Below are 6,145 nucleotides of genomic sequence, written 5' to 3'. Positions count from 1 at the left end.
TGTACCAGGAGGGCAGGTGGTGCTATCGGCGCGCACGCACATAGCATGCGTGCGCGCGCATTGTGCAATTAGCTTCAAGGACGCGTACGCACCAGGTGCGCGCACGCGAGGGTGGTTTGTGCTTCAGGCATGGTGCTGGCGCAGTGTAGGCGCAACTCTTGAGTCAGTGTATGGAGGGGTGAGATTTTTCAATCCACGCGTCCGCGTACATGGCGTGCCAGCGTGGATGGTCGAAAATGCTTGATGTGCGCGTACACGCCAGGTGCGCGCACGCGCAGGTCGGTGCTCTGTTTTTCAAAATTTTTCCATGTTCTTGTACCAATCCTAGCATTTCAACCCTCCAAACAGCTACCCAAACACCATAAAACCTTATTTAACCTACTAAACTACCAATTATACTCAACAACTCAACAAAACATGAAATTAAAATAATTCTATTAATATATACAAAAGGAAAAATGAAAAGATATTACCATGGTGGGGTGTCTCCCACTTAGCACTTTTGTTTATTGTCCTTAAGTTGGACTTATGGGGAGCTCCTCATCAAGGTGGCTTGTGCTTGTAACCATCTTGGAACATCCACCAATGCTTGAATCTCCAATAAGCTCCATTCTTCAATGTTAATATCTTCAAGCTTTGATGGAGTTCTTGAAAAACCATGAGCTCTCAAAGTTGATTTTCCTTGTGCGATTCGGGAACCCACACTTTGTTTTGACACCCATCTTCAAATTGATCATCATGATTCTAATTGGGTAGCATGACATTAGAATTCTCAATTAAACACCCAAACATTCTCCTAGACCCATGCAATTTGGTTCTATACCAACCATTGCTATTCAACTTTGAGCATGTAACCATCATGAACTTAGAGTGATGTTTCCAAACACTACACAACTCTCTCCTACTCTTATTTCCACAAAGAGCTCTAAGTTGACCATCATTTTCAATTAAACCATATTCAAGTGAGAAAGCAAAGCTTAGGGATAAGAATTTTACCCACTTGAATGTTGTATTGGATGGTGACTTAGGAAGGGGTGGTCCTAATGATCTTGCAAGTTCTACTCCCTTTTGCTCTTCTTTGACTACCTCCACCTCTTTACAACTTTCCTCAACTTCAACCTCTTCCTCTTGGTGGCTTGCTTCCAATTCAATTTCTTCTTCATTGCTCACCAAGGGCATGAAAGGTTGTGCATCCTCTTCTTTGACCTCAATTTTAAGCCCAATTGGAGAGGATTCAATTGTAGATAGGAACTCCTCAATGATTAAATCCATCTCTTGATCAACCTCTTCAAAGTCTTCAATATGCTTTGGAGGTTGTACACCCTCCTCAACGTCAATATCAAGCTTATTGAAAGAGGGCTCTATAATGCTACATTCTCATGGACTTCCAACATCTCCTAGGTCTTCAACCACTCCTTCCGGTCCAATTGTCTCATCTTCCTCCCCTTGTGGCAATTCTTGCTTCAACTTCTCTTCTTCACCTTGAAACTCTAAACTCACTCCCTCACTATGCTCCTTGATTGCTACTCCACATTCAACAATGGGAGTTCCTTGATCGCATAGGCTTAGGCGGGAAGAGACCATATTGCTAACAACTTCTACCATGATGGCAATCTTAGCTTTTAGCTCTTTAAAATCTTTTTCCGTCCCATCTTGTTGCCTTAGGATATGAGACTCAAGATCTCTTAGTTCTTGCGTGAGGGCTTCATCGGGGGGCGGTGGTGGAAGAGAGGATTCATTATTTGGGAGAGAGGACTCATAATTGGAAGGTGGTTCATCTTGGTAAGGGTATGGAGGTGGTGTATATTGAGGTGGTTCTTGAGAGTAATTGTGTCGGAATGGTGGTGGTTCCATGTATGGTTCATATGGTTCATAAGGTGGTTTGTATGGTGGATAAGGATTAGGGTCATAATGAGGTGTTTGGTGGTAGGAGGCTTGTAAGTAAGGTGGTTCAAAACCATGTTAAAGTGGTGGTTCATAGGCATGTGGTGGTGGTTGTTGACAATCACAATAAGGGTCACCACATCCATTAGATTGATATGCATTGGGATTAGAATTATACCCATAAGAAACCAGAGGTTGTTGTTGCCAAGAAGGGTGATCAATCCTTTGAGGCTCCCTCCACTTTTGATCGTTCCATTCTTGATGCATGTTATCATTGTAGCTTCCATTCCCTACAACATAATTTGAGCCAAACTCATAGCCAAAGGGGTGAGAATTCATAGTAGCAAATAAAAACAAAAACTAACAAAAATAAGCAACAAAGTTCTAAGACTAACAAAAACTAACAAATAAGCAAAAAGCAAACATATTCACAATATTCACAATAGCCAATAATATAACACCATTGCAACTCCCAGGCAATGGCACCATTCTGATGAACGAGATTTTGCTCGATGGTCTAGAATTTCTCTTATAGGAATAAGAACTTCGTTGTAAGCATAACTCTAAACCAAAAAACAATTCTCACATCAAAAGTTTGAGTTGTCACAAGTAACAAACCCCAAATGAAAATTAACCAAAGTCTTTAAACTCCGGGTTGTCTCACAAGAAATTGCAATGAGGTGTATGATTATTGGATATGAAGGATGTAAGGGGGGTTTTGATTGATAAGAGGGCAAGGAACTAAATGGCAAGAAAAATTAAATGACAAGAAAGTAAATCAAGCAAATAACTAAAGAAAGCAAGTAATAAGGAGAGACATTCATGGCAAGAATTGAGAATATAGGCTTTCTATCCTAGTCATACAATGATTAATTCATCCTATTTAGTCAACTCCAACAAATGGAAGAAGGTATCATGTTATCTTAACATAGGAAGAATGTCAAACAAGACTAATCAATCATATCACAATAATAACAAGAATTTATCCTATTTCGTCATCTCCAACATTGGAAGAAGGTACAAGTTATCTTCCATGAGAGAAAGTCAAACAAGACTAGTTAATCTCAATCCAAATGTCCTAATTAATTCACTAATTGAATTAGCAAAAGATTAGAGTCAAGGGAAATAATATTAACTAACAACTCTAGATCACCAACATTAGTTGGGTATTCATGACTCAAGATTGTCTAATTACTCTTTCCAAGCCAAGAATGCTCAAAATCTACTCTAAAGCCCAACCAAGCATTTTGTCAAACACTTGGTGGGTGTATAAGGAAAGCATAATAAATGACAAGAAATAGTAAAATCTACCAACTACAAATTGTAAGGAAAGTAAGAACACAACCCAAATCAACAATAAAAAGGACATCAAACATTAAATTTCATTAAATGTAAATCAAATCCTACATGAGTTCATCATCACAAAAGAAACATAAAAGAGAAATTAACATGAAAACTAAGAGAATCAAGTAGTAGGAACAAGAAATCATAAAAGAAATAAGATGAGAACAATAATCAAAACCTAGATCTAAGATGGAATTAACCTAACCTAACCTAATTCTAGAGAGAAGAGGGAGCTTCTCTCTCTAGAAACTAACCTACATGATGCTATACTACCAAACAATTGCTCCCTCCCTCCCCTTGCCCAAACTTGAATTCTGCATGCAATAGCATTAGAAATGAGTTGGGTTGGGCCTAAAGTGCTTCAGAAATTGCCCCCAGCGATTTCATTTTAGTGGGCCACGAGCAGCATCGGTGCGCACGCGTACATGGCGCGTGCGTGCCCCTAAACGCAAAGCAACATATAACAAATTTTATATCATTTCGAAGCCCGGATGTTAGCTTTCCAACACAATTGGAACCGCCTCATTTAGACCTCTGTAGCTCAAGTTATGGTCGATTGAGTGCGAAGAGGTCAGGCTTGACAGCTTTACGGTTCCTTCATTTCTTCATGAGTTCTCCCACTTTGTATGCTTTTCTCCTCACTTCTTCCATCCAATACTTGCCTTATGAACCTGAAATCACTCAACAAACACATCAAGGCATCGAATGGAATTAAAGTGAATTAAAATCACCAATTTAGGGGCGTAAAAAGCATGTTTTCACATTTAAGCACAAATCAAGGGAGAATTGCAAAAACATGCTATTTCATTGAATAAATGTGAGAAAAGTTGATAAAACCACCCAAATTAAGCACAAGATAAACCATAAAATTGGGATTTATCAAAGAGCATATATTATTAGAAAGATAATGGAGACAAAGGAGACAAAGGAGCATATATTGAAGCTTTAGCAGAGTCTACTATCTATTCTTAATATATAAAAGTAGATGGATAAGTTTACCCACATTACTTTTAAGACATTTTTCTCCTCCTACTAATGCCATGTCAACAACATCTCTTACTTGGCAAAATTTTAGAATCAATCACTCAATTTTTGCTAAATTAACTATTATTTTCAAATCAGCAAAAAAATAAAAATATACAAAAAAATACAAGTAATAGAAATATATGCAAATCAGGCTGCAAAATTACCAATGACAATAATTAGAAATTAATAATGTCTAACCAAATTTGTAACCTACAAGAATTCATATCCCTATATTTATTATATCTTACCGTTATAAACAATCTATTTTTAATAAATATCCATATTACAAATGTCATAATACTCTATTAATCATAATAAATTTTACATTACTAATATTCAAATTCCATACTATTTAAACTACTTATATAAGTCTCTTATCACTATTTCTTTAAATAACATCAAATTTAACACAAGAAATTTATTTTTGCTCTACACAACATCTCAAACTTACTCAATGGAGCATCATTCTTTGGACAATATCACCAAATAAATACACAATTGGTTTATCAAAGTTCGCATGGTTCGTCTATAGGAAACATTAACACCCACAAATGAAGAAGAGTCTCGTTGCTTAGAAATGATTATATTGGATGAAAAGGTATAAAACAAACATATTTATTGTATTTTTGAATTGAATTTACGAAAAAATACTTTAATTAGCTTTGCTTTTTATACTTTTTATATTATTTTATAATACTTTACATATAACTGTATTTTAATATCATTAAAATTATACTTCTTTTAATATGATACTCATTGTTCTTTTTTAACTAATTATTAACTATGAATTACTAACACTACAAGGAACACATCTTCATATAATTATAAAGAGAAATATGATAAACAAATTCAAACATTTGTTACAAGAAGAAAAAGTCTAGACTATAAAAAATTTAAAAATAGAAGTTGCAAATGATTTGTATAGACCAATTAAAGGTACAATGAAAGCAAACTTTTGCTCACAACTGTTGTGAAAGAAATTAAGAATCCAATTTTAAATATTTTCCAACACTATTTTGAATTTGCATCACTTGACACATTGTCTAACAGAGTGGGTCAAAGAAAAATACTAATAGGTAATTTCATTTTATACTATTTAAATTATCCTTATTAAAAATAACTCATTAAACAAAATCTACACATTTTTGTTCTTTTTATTGTAGATATCATTGGAAAACTACATCAAGAGATTAAAGAGAAAGAAAACCATACAAATTCAAGACACATCTTTGGAAGAAGAATATACATGCAAAGATGGAACAAACAACATAATAGAAAGTTCATACAGCTCAACAATTTATAAAGAACATGCCTTCATAAGAACCTACGACACAAAGAAGAAAGCAATAATTCTAACAATAACCAATAAAGAAAAAGGAGGACGAGCGCCACATAAGAAGACTAAGTCCATCAACAAAAACAAATATAAAAATTAAACTACCAAATAAAAATGTCACTTTGTATAACTTTAACATCCAAATCTTTTGTATTACGAATTATTTTAAACAAAACACCTTCCAAATTTAACTTTAGTTTACACATATTTAATTTAATTCTACAAAACATAACCTTTTTTAATATTTATTATATATTATCATTAATTTATCATCCGTGTATTAAGCGGATCTCATTCTAATTATTACTTATTAAAAAGATAATTGATACTATTCACATTTTAAGCTGTTTTTAATTAAACTTTTGTCGTTTTATTTTATGTCTATTATATCTATATCTTTCTAGACATGTCAATGATACTAGAAGTACTTCTTTTTGTTTTGATTCAAGTAGAACATGGCTCTAATATATGAGTTAATTATATGGATATTATTAGCATATCAAATGTATATATATATTACTATATTTTTTATACATTATTTATTCTTAATGGACT

Source organism: Arachis ipaensis, chromosome B05 (assembly GCF_000816755.2).
Source record: "Arachis ipaensis cultivar K30076 chromosome B05, Araip1.1, whole genome shotgun sequence".
NCBI classification, from domain to species: Eukaryota; Viridiplantae; Streptophyta; class Magnoliopsida; order Fabales; family Fabaceae; genus Arachis; species Arachis ipaensis.
The sequence above is the reverse complement of the archived record's forward strand: the minus strand, read 5'-3'. Positions refer to the sequence as shown.